We start from the raw sequence: 13848 nt of genomic DNA on the forward strand, positions 1-13848 counted from the left end.
GGAAAAAGCTACCAAATGTCCAGAGTCCTGCAGCTGGCATTTCTGCAAATGGCGGCATATGGCGGTGGAAACGTATCCTGGGATGAAAGCCAGGGAACTGGTTCTGACCCCTGGTCTGCCTTTACTGCTCAGATAGCAAGAACCTCCCTTTCTAGGTCTCTGTTTCCCTGTCTGAAAATGAGAGAATGAGACACGGTGAACTGGGCAGCCCATGAGTGGGCCGTTCCAGGCTCCAGCCAAGGCCATGGAATGGCGGAGAAGGGCAAAGATCTATGGCAGCTCCCTGCCCCTTCCCTGTCCATTTGCTCTCTAGACCTCACAGCCACAGAGAGCCTGGGCCAGGCTGTGTGGGTACTGTGCATGTGCATGGATGTGTTTGGGGGCAGGACCTGTGTCCCTTCTAGCAAACTCTGCTTGAACTCAAACTCAGACCCGGATGGTCACTAGCCCCCTGCCTGCCCTCTCATGGCTGGGTAGAACACCATGGTCACTAGAAGGTGCAGGGCCCAGATGGGCAGGGCAGAGGCTGTCCACGTGCTGAGAGCATGGGCAGGCCAGCAGCAGGATGTGGGTGTGAAGATCAAGCTGGGCGAGGGGCAACACAAGGTGGGAGGCACTCATCAGAATGGAGTGAGTACAGGGACCAAGCTCATGGGCAGAGCTGCAGGGCAGGCTGGGACAGCTGCCTGGGAAATGGGGCCGGTGGGGTACTGAGAGCCAGAGATGAGTAAGTCCTGTCGCCAGCCTCAGAAGGTGTCCCATCCAAAGGAGGAGAGGCTGTGCAAAGCGCTACAGTATGGGAAACTGGGAAAGCAGGAGGGTTCCGTTCTGGTTGAGTTTGGTGGTAGGGGTGGTTTACAGAACACCAGGTGACCTGACTTGACTTGAACCGGGCTTTGAAGGATGAACAGAAATTCACCAGGTTTAAAAAAAAAAAAAAAAAATCGAAGAAGAGCATTCTAGGCTGAGGAGACAGCAAGTGCAAAGGAGCAGTGGCTGAGGTGTGGGCATGGGGCAGGAGGGGATAGAAGTGAGACCAGGAGAAGTGGGCAGGCTCTCAGACGCTATGTCGAGGGGCTCAGGCTGGGCCCTGTGTGATCAAGGAAGGGCAGTAGTCAGCTCTGTGGGGCCAGGAGAGACCTCTGGGCTCCAGGAAGAGGCTGCAAGCTAAGAAGTGCTCCGTCAGAACTCACTAAAACTGAACAATAGGGCCCAGAGCAGGACACCCCTTGTGGAAGCGTCTGTGGTCCCTCTGGGGCCCTTCAGGTCTCCCCATGCAGAGCATCCACAGGCACTCTGGGCCACGTGTCATATGGGGGAGGCCTCTCCAGGAGAGGACTGTGGGACTTGCCATCAGAACTCCCTTGTCCCCCCGGCTCTCCCTGTCCCCCCATCCCTGAAGACCAGGCCACCCCCCACGACAAGCACCCCTTTAAGGACCCAGTGCTGTCAGTAAGGCCCTTTCCAGCCCTCTCCTGTCCACGAATAACAAGGTGGCCCTTGTCCTAGAATCGTTTTCTATGTAGTGGGTAATGCTGCACAATTTCGTCCTTTTACAGTTTCCTCTCTTGGCAGAGCTCAAAAATGTTCTCACATCCATCATCTCATGGGAGAGTAGGAAGAGTAGGCTCTGGGGCCCAGCGGTGCTGGATTCCAGCCCTGCCTTGTCACCCCCTTGGGGAGCGGGGTGACCAGTCTGAGCCTGAGGGTCTCTGTCTTTAAAAACACCTACCTCCTCAGGTGGTTCCAGAACCTACTGCCCGAGCAGGGGGAAGTCTGGCTTCCTGTCCACAGGACAGGTGGCAGTTACAGCCCATGCTTCTCCACCAGCTCCCATCCCTGTGATGGAGCAGGTCTACAGACAGGCAGGGGAACAGAGATAGGCCTGGGAGTTTTGGCCTCAAAAGGTGGCCTGAGCAGTGAGCACCTCAGCCTTAACAGGCAGGCAGGCCAGTGGCCTTGATGCTCCTTTAAAAAGTTCACACAGCAGGGGCGCCTGGGTGGCTCAGTGGGTTAAGCCGCTGCCTTCGGCTCAGGTCATGATCCCAGGTCCTGGGTTCGAGCCCCACATCGGGCTTACTGCTCTGCAGGGAGCCTGCTTCCTCCTCTCTCTCCGCCTGCCTCTCTGCTTACTTGTGATTTCTCTCTGTCAAATAAATAAATAAAATCTTTAAAAAAAAAAAAAATAAAAAAATAAAAATAAAAATAAAAAAAAAAAAAGTTCACACAGCAGAACTTTCCTGATGCCTCTTCCATTCCAGGCACTAGTGGACACCAGGAATCCAAACAGGGATTCTGGAGAAGGGACATGTAAACAAGTAAATTGTAATGCACTGTAAGAAAGGAAAAGCTTGTGGAGGAGGGGTGTGTGAGCCTGCCGTGGAGGGACCAGGAGGAGTCTGTCGGCTCAGGAGGAAATGGGAAGGAGGGAGGGCTTCCAGGCCGAGGGTCCAGCGTGTGCCATGCAGAGCCCTTAGGAGACATCTTAGTGTGGTGGGGCATCCATGTTGGTGTTTATGATGACCGGCCCTGTAGAGCTCCCCATCGTGAGGAAGCATTCGGGGAAGCTGAGCACCCTGCCCACTGGTCAGCTCGGGAGGGTCGCCTTCAGGACCAGTCTTCACAGTTTAAGAAGAAGAGCATCAATGAGCTCCATGTGAAGGCCAGACAGGCAACCTCTAGTGCCGGGCAGCAAGGAGCTTCAAGGCTCTCCTTGGTTGGTGTTGAGGGCGTACGTGATCCACAGCTCTGGAATGGTCCTGGGGACACTGCTGTGTCTATGCTGGGAGCAGGGATAGAGATGAGGGACACTGGGTCCCTGCCCCAAGTGAAGAGAGAGGGAGGTAGATAGGCTGCCCCATACCCAAACGGCATAGCTACTGACACTCCCATGGGGGACATTCAAAGAGCTGTGCGACTAGAGGAGGGGGAGCCGAGGGCAGGAGCCAGCGACATCCTCAGGAGGGAATCTGCCAGATGGTAGTCATAAAAATTGTTCTTATAACTAATGATTGCTTAGCACTTACTACCTGCCAGGCACTGTTCTAAGAGCTTTGGATGGATTTGCACTTGACTTGCACAAGTCCGCAAGACCATCCTCTTGTGCAAATGAGGATAACTGATGCACAGAGAGGCTGAGTCATTGTCCCAAGCATGCACAGCTGGGAAGTAGCCTCGCCAGGCCCAACCCAGGCGGTCTGGCCTCAGAGTCCATGCTTGAATGGCTACTCTAGCACATAGTAGGTATGCCATAAAAACTTGTTTGCCAGTGAGAACACACAGATGCATGAATGAAATGGCCCTGGAAGAGGTGGGGCTGAAAATGAGGATGGGGACAGGCTGTGCAGACAAAGGCTGCAGCTTGAGCAAAGGGCTGGGCTCCAGCTGGGGTTGCCTCCAGGAACTGCCAGGTCCGGAGCACAGGACCAGATAGAAGAGAGTTTAAGCGGCAGCCTCCCTGCCAACCCTCTTTGCCCCGAAGACCTGGCACCTTCCTCTGCAGCCCTCCCCATCCACCCCATCCAATGTGGGGAAAGGGCAGGCACAATGCTATTCATGTCCCTGCACGCTCTCTGTCACCCGTTGCCGCCAAGCCTCCGGGGACTGATCTGGCAACAAGACCCCAAGCCCCCCATCTCCCTCCAGAGTCAAGGAAGGCATGCACCTCCCAAGAGGGGCCCAGGAAAGACAGTTCAAAATTTGTTCTTGTAAGAATTTGCTTTCTGACTGAGACTTCAAGGAGCAGGTGATTTTCAAAGACTTTCTTCGAGCTCTGTGGGCTATGAATGGAAAACTGGGCTTGAGACCTGGCTCTGTGGCTTCCTAGCTGGGCACCTTTGTGTGATGAATTTGCTTCTCTGTACCCCAGTTTCCAGCTCCATAAAGCAGGAAGGACAGCAGCTGCAAGATTAAAGGGGGTAAGGTGTGGGGGAGACTCCTATGTAGGACTGGACTCAGGGAACTGGGGTTTCTCGGCTTCCTGCTTTGCTTCTGGGGCCTCGGTGTCTTCCATAAAATGAAGGTTGGAAGACATCAGTCTGGACACCAGCTAGCTTTGACATCCTGGGATTCAAAATTGCCAACATTAACCGGCTAGATACATAAACATATTTACACACACAAACACACTATATGCCTTCAGGGTATGTGATGTCATTATTTTTATACATTTAAAATGTGTATTAAGTGATCTTTAGCCTAAATATACAACTTACAGTGGTCTTTTCTTGTGTTTTCTTCTGGTTACAGAAGCAATACATCATTTATTGAGAACATTTTGGAAGGCCCATGAAGAGAAAAAAAAAGCTCTCTCCCACTATTTCACACTGGAGGCTGACATACAGCCCCTTAGGGATCTAGCGAATTCCTCCCCACCCCACCCCCAATTTTTTCTTTGCACAGATTCCTTAAAAATCTCTTTGGGATTCTACTCCACATTCTCTTTTTTAGCCTGAGCTGAGCTGCTGGAGCAGGCTGCCACCCCAGGGCTGAGAGGAGAGGCGAGGAAGGGGACAGCTGCCACAGCTGTCCCTGCCGGCCCCGGCCACCCCCCCGCCCCGACTTGGCCCCGGGTGGTTGGCTGGAGGCATCTGACCCTTGGATGTTCTGTGTCTCTGGCGGTGGCACATTCTGCACTAATTTTAGCTTAGCCTCTTAGGCCTGCTGGCCTTGGGGCCCTCACATAATGGATGTCTTATGTAGACGGCTGCCAACAGTGCAAGAAGAAGTGTCCCACCTTAAAACATTCCCCGTCACCGGCCAGTCCTCTGCTCAGGGAGAACAAGCCGGCTCCCTGTTCCTTCTCCCACCAGGAAGGGGCCGTTGTTGACGTTCATGGCCCGGCAGGCTGGACCTGGCGGGCAGGTGGCCCACCAAACACATGGGGGATTGCTTCTGTGGACAGGGCCATGTTTTTACAGGACGGGCTTTGATTTGAGCTGGAACAGCTGAGAGACTTCCCGAGAAATTGCTGGGTGGTGTGTTTGCAGCAGGGCCGAAGGGTGTCTGAAACGTCCCCAGGTGTGTACATAGAGCCTTCTGGAGCCTCGTCTTGATGCTTTACCTTTGTCCAATACGTACAGATGTACAGTGTCCTCTGACATTCCATTTTATCCCAATGATGTGTGTCTTAGGTGACAGTACTCCCCTGTGACAAGCAAGGGACCTGAGGTAGAGACCAGAAAGTAATTTGCTCAAGGTCACCCCTCAAGTCTGTGGCAGAGACCTGAGCATGAGCGTGGGTCCCTCCCGTTCCAAGCCCGGGACTCTTCCCTTCTATCGGCACCGCCTAAGAGAACCATTCCGCTCTGTGTGTGTGTGTGTGCCTATATTTGGTCTTGTTTTTCCCAAATGAGGTCCTTTCCTTTTCACCTTAAAAGTCATACCTGTTTATTAAAAGTCCATATACCTTCCTGGTCTGTCTCTACAGCATGGATCCTATCATGGAAGACTCTTGCTTCAAAATGTAAGAAGTCCCCCTTTGGCCACAGCAAGAAGCCCACGTGCCTTGGCCTGCCCTTCAGCCTCCCCCACGTGCTCCCTTCTGGACCCCTCAAGTCTGGGCTCTTGCAGCACTTAGATCCCTCGCGTGTGGCACCTAGATCGAGTTGGGAAATTTCCCTTATGATCTGCTTCCTGACCAGAACGGAGCTCCCCAAGTGGGAGACCCATGAGCTGCTCATCTGAATGTCCCTGGAGTCTGCTGTGAGCCCAAGTGTCAAGCCCAGTAAATGTCTTGGCCCCCAACCCACAGTCTTTCATGAGAAACCGGATCTTTAGTCCAGGCTTAGAAATGAGCTGAGGCCTGCCCAGAAGCTGCCAGCCCAGTAAGGAAGTGGCTGCTTGGCTGGGCTCCCGGGAGGGGCCTGCAGGGCCAAGCGGAGAACCCCCGACCCTGTGCAGGCCGGGTAGACGAAAACGGAAGGGCGTCCCCAGATGCGTGCTCGAGCCCAACCCCTGCCCCCATGGCAAACCTTCCCCCTCCCCCACTCCTCCACTCCCCCATCCCCTGGCGACAATACAGCCTGTGTCGTAGGTTCCCCAGCATGGACAGTGGCTCTTTGACCCAGTCTGATGCTCTTCAGGAACAATCCATGGGCATCACACACTGCTCTGGGGGAAGAGAAGTACTCTAGGGACTGTGCTGATTTCGTCAGGGCAGGACCCTTGTTCTCCGACTCCAGATGGGACTCCTCTCTGGGCCATGGCCCCTCAGCCTCCCAGATTTGGGTGTTCTAGATGTTATGGGAGAGGCAGGGCCTTGAGAGTCCCACGGCCTCGGCTCCAGCCAGTCCTGCACTCAGGGGCTGTGGGCCCCTTCTTGCAGGACATCAATGTCTTCTTTGCAAAGTGGGACTTGTGCTAGCAGCCTTTCAGGGCTGTTGTAATTTACGGGAAAGTGCTTTTCAGAAAGTGAAGCAGAGCAGCAGATGCAGCATGAAGGCCTGCGTTCCTCCTTCTGGAGGGCTGTCAAGAGCTCGAGAGCCTCCCTGAAAAGTGCCCAGGCTGCTCGGTGAGGGTGGTGGCCTCAGGGAGAGGTGCTGAGAGAGGTGGCAGGTGGCACATCGGGCTAGCTGTGACCATTTCTTTGATTCTGACGTTGTCTTGGGGGTTTAGCCAAAGACAAGATGGAGGAAGAAAAAAACTATTCTTGTTTTCTGATGGAAGTCCGTGGAAAAGCGAGTGTCTGTGATAGAATCGTTTCATTTGCCTTTTAGCTTTCTAGAAAGATGTCTGTCACTGATTTGTCCATTCATTTATTCATTCATCCTACAAATCTCTCCATGGTCTTGACCACCTGCCAGATGTGGCAGGAGTTGCTCTAGTAGGCGGCACGGGGACCCTGCCTTTAGACGGCCCCGCATGCAACAGTCATTGTAATCTGGGGTGAAAAGTGACACAGGAAAGGCGCAGCGTTGGGTGAGGGAGTGGTTGTTTCCTACAGGGCTGGTTGGAAATGTTTCCATGAAGATAATGGCACCAAAACAGCCAGTTAGAAAGCATAGAGGTAGAATACCCCAGTCTCCAAAGAAATAGAAGCATAAAATACCAAGAATAAACTTAAGGAGGTATTGTGAATTGGTCTATCATTTAAATAAAATCCCATCAATTTTCTTTCATAAAATTATTAGAAGGTACCTCTGCAAAAATAAACATGGGTGAATAGCTTAGAAAAAAGTCCATGTTGGTAAAGGAATAAGGTTCAATGGACAGAACAGAGCACCCAGAAGTAGCCGTAAGTGAGTGCAGCACTCAGAATCAGAGACAAAAAGCCAGAAGATTCCTAACATGCTCTCAAGACAACTGGCTAGCTATTTGCAGACGGAAAACAAAACAAAACAAAACTGAGTCCATACCTCAGTCCTGGTGCCAAAATAAATTTCTGGGTGATTAAAAAAAAAAAAGAAACAAAAACAAGAAGCCATTAAAAGCTATTAGAAGAAAAACAATGAGGGAATGTTTTATCGTATTGAGATGGAGAACGTGTCCTTCAGTGTAAAACAAATCCAGAAGTCATGGAAGAAAGTAAGTAAAGACCCCGTGGACCAAAACCGCAATAATCAAGGTCAAAGCATGATGACAAATGAAGGAAAGTGTCTCAACATTTGTATGACGGGTAGAAGGTTACTAGCACCAGTAGAGAAAGAGCTCACAAATGAAGTGAAGACAGATCATCAATAGAGAAACAGCCAGGCAGCTTGTGAACAAGCAGTATGCACGAGACAAAAAGGGCGGTTATCATAAGCCTAAGAAAAGTGTGGTTTCCAGGGAGTCAAAGGAGGCACATTAAAGAATCAAGATGTACTTCTGGGGGCCTGTTTCAAAAAATGAGAGTACTTTGGAGAGATGGGGGAATGGGACCCCAAGGATACTTGAGCACTCTTCATGGGTTGGGAATTGATACTCATTTTCTAGGGTGGGTGGTGGATTTAATTTGTAAATGTACATACCTTCCACTCGGTGGTCCACTTCTGAACAGGAGTGCTAAGGAAACAAACAAACAAACAAACAAAGATGCCTGGAATGGTGTATGGAAGAGGACAGCCAGAGTACGTTGGTTAAGAGTGAGGTATCAGAGGTTCAAGAGACCTGGCTTTCAGCTGTGTGACCCAGGAGAAGTTACTTAACCCCTCTGAGCCTCAGAGCCCTCATCTGGAAAGTGGGCATATTAAGAACATCACCATCATAGGCTTGTTGTGCACCTCATCGAAAATAATACTTAGAAAACTCTTCATTGAGGGCTGTGTCCCTAGTGAGTACTGAATAAATGTTCACTATAATTGCCAACGAGGATGTTCATCACAGTATTGTTTATAATAGTGAATGATAGGAAACCACCAAACTGGCCATCAGTGGGAACTGACGGTTAATAATTGAAGAAATGCTCAAAGAGAGGTGGCCATCTGGGGACCTGTATTTAGGGACATGGAACGGTCCCTTTGACATGTTCACGCATGATGTTCATTTTAAAAAATGGTATCAAAAGCGTATGGAAAGGATGTTCCCAAAGACGTCAAAGTATACATCTGTGTGTCTAGAAAAGGGTCATTCACGGTAGTTAATGTTCTACAAAGTTCCCACAAACACTGAATGAGTGAATTGCCCCCACCGGGAATACTGCATTTGGTTCCTGAGAGCCTCTGGTCGCAACATGCTTGTCAATTGATCAGTGCCTAATGTTACTTTACGTGTGTTTCTGTCCAAAACACCTTATGTAATAGAGAGCGTTGATTCATTAACACTGAACTCACGGCCAAGAGTAAAGTCACCCCTACCTGAAGGGAGCTTACCTAACACGTGTACTTTCTCTGTAAGGCACGTCACAGTGAAACCACCAATGAAAAGCATAAAAGTGCAAAAAAATTTTAAAAAGCACTAAAAGGATGCTTGTTGACATATGAGGGCTGAAATGAGAAAACAGCATTGTTTCTTGGCCTCAGCTGGAAAGATGCATGTAGGGCAGCTCACATTTTTCACCGCTCTGCTCATGTCTGCAAATGACTGTAAAATACCATGAGTATTGATTTGGGGGGTGACAAAGAAATTTTAGCAAGTAGGTAAATTTGCAAATACAGGCTCTCTGAATAATGAGGTTCGACTGTACCTAGAAGTGTCGCTGTTATCTGAGGGTCAGCGTTTTCCTCCTTCTTCCTTGTCTTGAATAAGCATGAGTATCAATCAAAGCAGTAAGTTTCCTTTTTCTTTTTTTTTTATTTTGGGAACAAAAACTTGTCATCAGCGGTATTCCATTGTCAAGATAAAAGCCAAACTTGTTAGGATAATGAAAACATCTATGACTTTTATCTATTGCTTATGATGGGGCACACACACGTCTAAGCCTTTTACATATATTAGCTTGTGTACTTTTCACCCAAAGGGGTAGGGGCTATTAATAGCTTCACTTAACAGGTGTGAAAATGGAGGCAAAGAGAGGTCAGGTAACTGGTCTAAGATCCTGGTTAAGAAGAGGCAGAATTTAGATTGGAACCCAGGCCATCTGGCTCCAGAAGCCCTGTTTTCAACTGGAATTCTGACTGCCTAGAATTCAGATGCCCAGGAGCATCTGACAAGGACTTCCAGTCCAGATTACAGGCAGTGAGAGGGGCACACCAGGCATTGTGGGTTCATGCCGCAGGAGGCCTTCCCAGCCTAGCCTGAGGGCTTAGAGAAGGTGACATTAGCAAGCACGCCACAGTCTGGCTCCCCTTCCTTTCTCAGCTCCTTCCAGGCACTCCCACCCTGCCACTAGAGCATTCCACTAACAGCCACACCCAGCTGTCCCCATCCTTGAGCCTGTCGAGCCTTCTTACACTAGTGGACCTTCTGCCCGTCCCCCAGGGCTCAGCTCAAAAGCCATCTTCTTTCTCTGGCCATCAGCAAGAAGTGAGGGCTCCTTCTCCTGCTTGCCCATTCAATTTTTGAACTATATCTCTATGACCTCTACTCACCCATCCACCGACCAGCCTCTAATGAACTTGTCTCGGAGATCCTTGGATTCCCAGCACCCAGTATGTTCCTCGCTCATTTGATCTATCAGTACAAGTGTGTTGGATGGACAAGTCAACAAATAGATGGAAATACCTAAGATCCTGAGACCCCCAAAGATCTAGGCAAGCTGGCTTGTAACGTGGTTGTCGTTGAAGGCCGTCAAAGCTCTGGAGGGTTCTGGAAGGCTGAACTGTCTGGCCAGGAGCCTCTGTGACCACAGAATAAGGAGGCAGAGCTGCCAGGACTGCAAGGCCCACATTAGCCACGGTGTTGTTTCTGTGGCTTCTGAAAAACCCCCACCCCAGTGGGAAAGACTAAGAAAGGTCCCATTCAGCTTCTCTTGGCATTTCCAAGGGAAAGGATGGGGTTCGGATTGGCTGGGCCAGGGACATCTTTTCTAAAATAGCTTCATGCATATTCAACTTCTCCCTGAAATAGTCAAGTGGCTATTTTAAGCAGGTTCTACTCAGATGCCCACACATAATGGCATCTACCTTGAGCATGTAAACCAGCAAGGAGCAAAGAAAAGGGTACGGGAGGACAGTGTTAGGAGGCTTTTGATGGATTCCTACCCCTCCTCCCCCAGCTCTGAATGTGTTTTCTTCTCAGGGACTCTCTTGCATGAAATTGGAAGAGTCATGGTTACTATGACAACTCCCTAGAGGAGTTTTCCCATCCAGTGACCTCACCCGCCCAGATCCCAGAAGGCACAATTGCGCGGGGGGCAGCGGTAACTTGGGGCGTGCAATAGGAGAGGTCCGACACAGAAGCCAGTTCATGGACTCCGTAGAGAGCTCCTCGCTGCCCATTTCCTCCTGTTTTACGCACAATTCTAACAGACTGGGGTGGACTGGAAGTGGAGGCAAGGGAGGACAGGGAGAGGTGGGACCCGACCGCGGGGGAATGAGGTTATAACACCTAATCCAGGCGTAGGGGTGAAGAGAGAACAACCCCACAAAGACAATATTTATTAGCAAATATGTGCCAGGACATCAGTGTACCCTGTGCTGTTTGCTGGGGAAAGAAAGATAAACAAGACACGGGCATGAAATGGACATGTAAATGAATGATGGTAAGTGTCTTTATCTGAGCTTTAACTTTGTTTCCTACTGTCCCCCCCTCCACCAAGATTCAAAAGAGAAGCTGGAAATATAATGTCGTAAGTGCCACGGTTGAGGTTGAGGATGCGGGCATTCGCGAGGGATGGAAGCAGGTCTAAGAGGCAGGGAGGTGAGGCGTGGGCAGAGCCTGTGAGCTTCGTGGTGAGATAAGGAGGTGGTGGCCTCTGTCCCTGGTGGCAGGCTCAACACATGTAGAAGAACAGAGCTGGGAAAGAGCAGGTCGGCTCGAGGAGGGAGGGGGCAGCCCAGGAGGTGCCAGGGAGGAGGTGATAGGTGGGAAGAGGAGGGAGAGGCCAAACAGCCACATCCCTGGGGCTATGGAGGCTCCCTCCATCAGAAAAGCTCTCTGGGGCCACATCCCATGCGGTCAGAGACCCCCTCCCCCCAGTCACCTCAGTAGGTCTCCCTGTGTCACAACATTGAACGATGATTAGAAGAAAAGGAGATTGTGTAAAAAGCTTCCTAGTAAGAGGTGTGACTCTGAGATGAGCGAGACATTCACTCCAGTATCACATGTGATGCCTCAGGACAAGGATATGACCAGGGAGGCTGGAAGCCTGGGTCCCAGCGGGAAGGCTGTGATGGGGAAGGTCCAACACGGGAGCAGCCTGCTCAGCTGTGTGTCAAGTGGAAGAGACAACTTGCTTTTATAAGTCTGGATTGATAGCCACACCATTGACCCATAGTCACCCAGGAAAGGTTCTGTTTTATTTTGTTCAGGGCACCCCAAGACAGCAAAGTGTGCGCACAGGACACCTGGCGAACGTTACTTCTCCCTGAAGGCTTCAGGAGCCAATCAGCAGGCAGCCTGGTGCCCAGAGGTGGCTGTGTCTGTCTGTCCTGTCCATCCCCTGTCGTTCCTTCATCCTCTTGCGGCTTTTTTATTCTCCATTCATTCCTTCGTTTGTTCGCTCCTTCATTCCATCAGTTGGAACTACAGACTGGGCTGTCATTGGCACAGAGACCGGTTTCTTTGCTGAATTTTCAGGGATCTGTGCTACCCCTGAAATTCTAAGAAAACAAGCACATAGCCTGGGTTCATCTTCTGAAGAGAGAGTACATAGCTTCCAGCAGATTCTCAAAGGAGCAGGGGACCCAAAGAAGGTTAAGAACCACTGAGAGAGATAGGAATTGTTTTATTTTAAAACAAACGGTTTCACCTTTTGGTAGACGAGCAGGGTGAAGGAGCGCTGAGGGAAATCCCTAATTCCATGCCGAGCTGTTTTAGATGACGAAGTTTCACTGGGGACTCTCCCAGGGTCCCCAACTTTGCTGCACACCTAGCGTATGGGCACACTGCAGCTGAGCTGGGTGCAGAGGCCCTCTGAGCATCGAGGGAGGGTGGGAACCTCTCCCTAAGAGTCCTCTTCATTTCTCTCTCTTCCCAACCACAGTCTCTCTGCAAGGCCCCTTTCCAGCCTGCGCTTGGCAGAAAGTGAGGAGGCCCTTCTGGTTTGGATAGATTTAGAAAGCTGGAAGAAATCTGAGAAATGAAAAAACATATGAGCTGGAGATGCCGAGGTCTGGGTATGGAATAAGACTTTGAAGGGAAGGCAAAGCTAAGGCTTATTGATCAGTTATAAAGGTCAGGTTGTGTCAGACCTCGTCTGGAAAGCCTCCAGTGGCTCTCTACCTTGGAGTAAAAGCCAGAGATCTTATAAATGCCTTCACAGTCCCAGTGATGTGACCACCAGTGACTTCTTACATATTCTATATCTTTTGGCCTCCATACTGTCCCTTAGACTCTGGCCTCAGGGCCTTTGCACATGCTGTTTCCTCTACTAGGAAAAATATACATGTGGCTGACTCTCTCACTTCCCTTAGGTCTTTACTTAAATGTCCCCTTCTTCTCCGTGAAGCCCTGTCTAGCCCCTAATTAAAATGGCAAAACCTCCTATTGCCACTACCCCATCTCCTGCAATCTCTTGATTACCATCTAACATGACATTGTGTATTGCTATTCCCAGTGCCTGAGACCATGCTTGGCCCATAGTTGATGCTAAATTAACATTTGTGGAATCAATGGATCAACTCCCTCTTTTCATGCTCTGAGCTAGCTGTTTGAACATACTATAATCTGCCTATCCTGTAATAATTCTGCAAGGCGAGTTTTATTCTCCTTCTCAGATGAGAACCAGAGACTCAGCAGCTAGAACCACTTTCTGGGTTCTGGGGTCTCAGACACTCCTGCTGTCTTTTTGTTTCCATACCCCTGTCCTACAAGACTTTGATACTGCCTTCACCAAGGCTCCTTGAGTTAGACAACAGGCTGGGTTTGCATGTGATCCGGCCACGTCCGGGTCAGATGGTGTTTGATATATGCTGGAGGCGCGAGCCATCTACTCTCATCAGAAGCAAAGTAGCGCAAAGAAGACAACCTTAGGGGGCTTTTGATGGATTCCTACTCCTCATTGCCACCCCATAATGTATTTTAAGTAGCAGCTCATTTTTTTCTGGAAGCGATTCCTGCAATGAGGACTTTGCTCTTTGAAAATAAAGGCCAGAACTCAAAAGGAAGCCCAGAAGGCCTCAGTGAGCCACAGTGGACATAAGCCAGTTTGTTTGCTGGTAGTCGAATCCATCGGGTGGTCCCTGCCCGTATCCTTCATTGTTACGCACAATTCTAACGCACGCCCAGCCTGTGGGAATAGGGGTGGTGGGAAGGTGGTGAGACAGGACACAGGCTACAAGGATGGGGGAGAGAAACCATGCCACAACCCCCTTCCCGCCACCGACAGGT

At 50.3% G+C, this 13848-nt stretch overlaps 1 protein-coding gene across 4 annotated transcripts in view; it reads left to right on the top strand.

Moving 5' to 3' along the window:
- HIVEP3 (HIVEP zinc finger 3) overlaps positions 1-13848 on the top strand; it is a 461322-nt gene that overhangs the window by 303427 nt on the left and 144047 nt on the right. The gene's annotated exons all lie outside the window — the stretch shown is intronic.

This window comes from Lutra lutra, chromosome 4, assembly GCF_902655055.1.
Source record: "Lutra lutra chromosome 4, mLutLut1.2, whole genome shotgun sequence".
Lineage (NCBI taxonomy): Eukaryota > Metazoa > Chordata > Mammalia > Carnivora > Mustelidae > Lutra > Lutra lutra.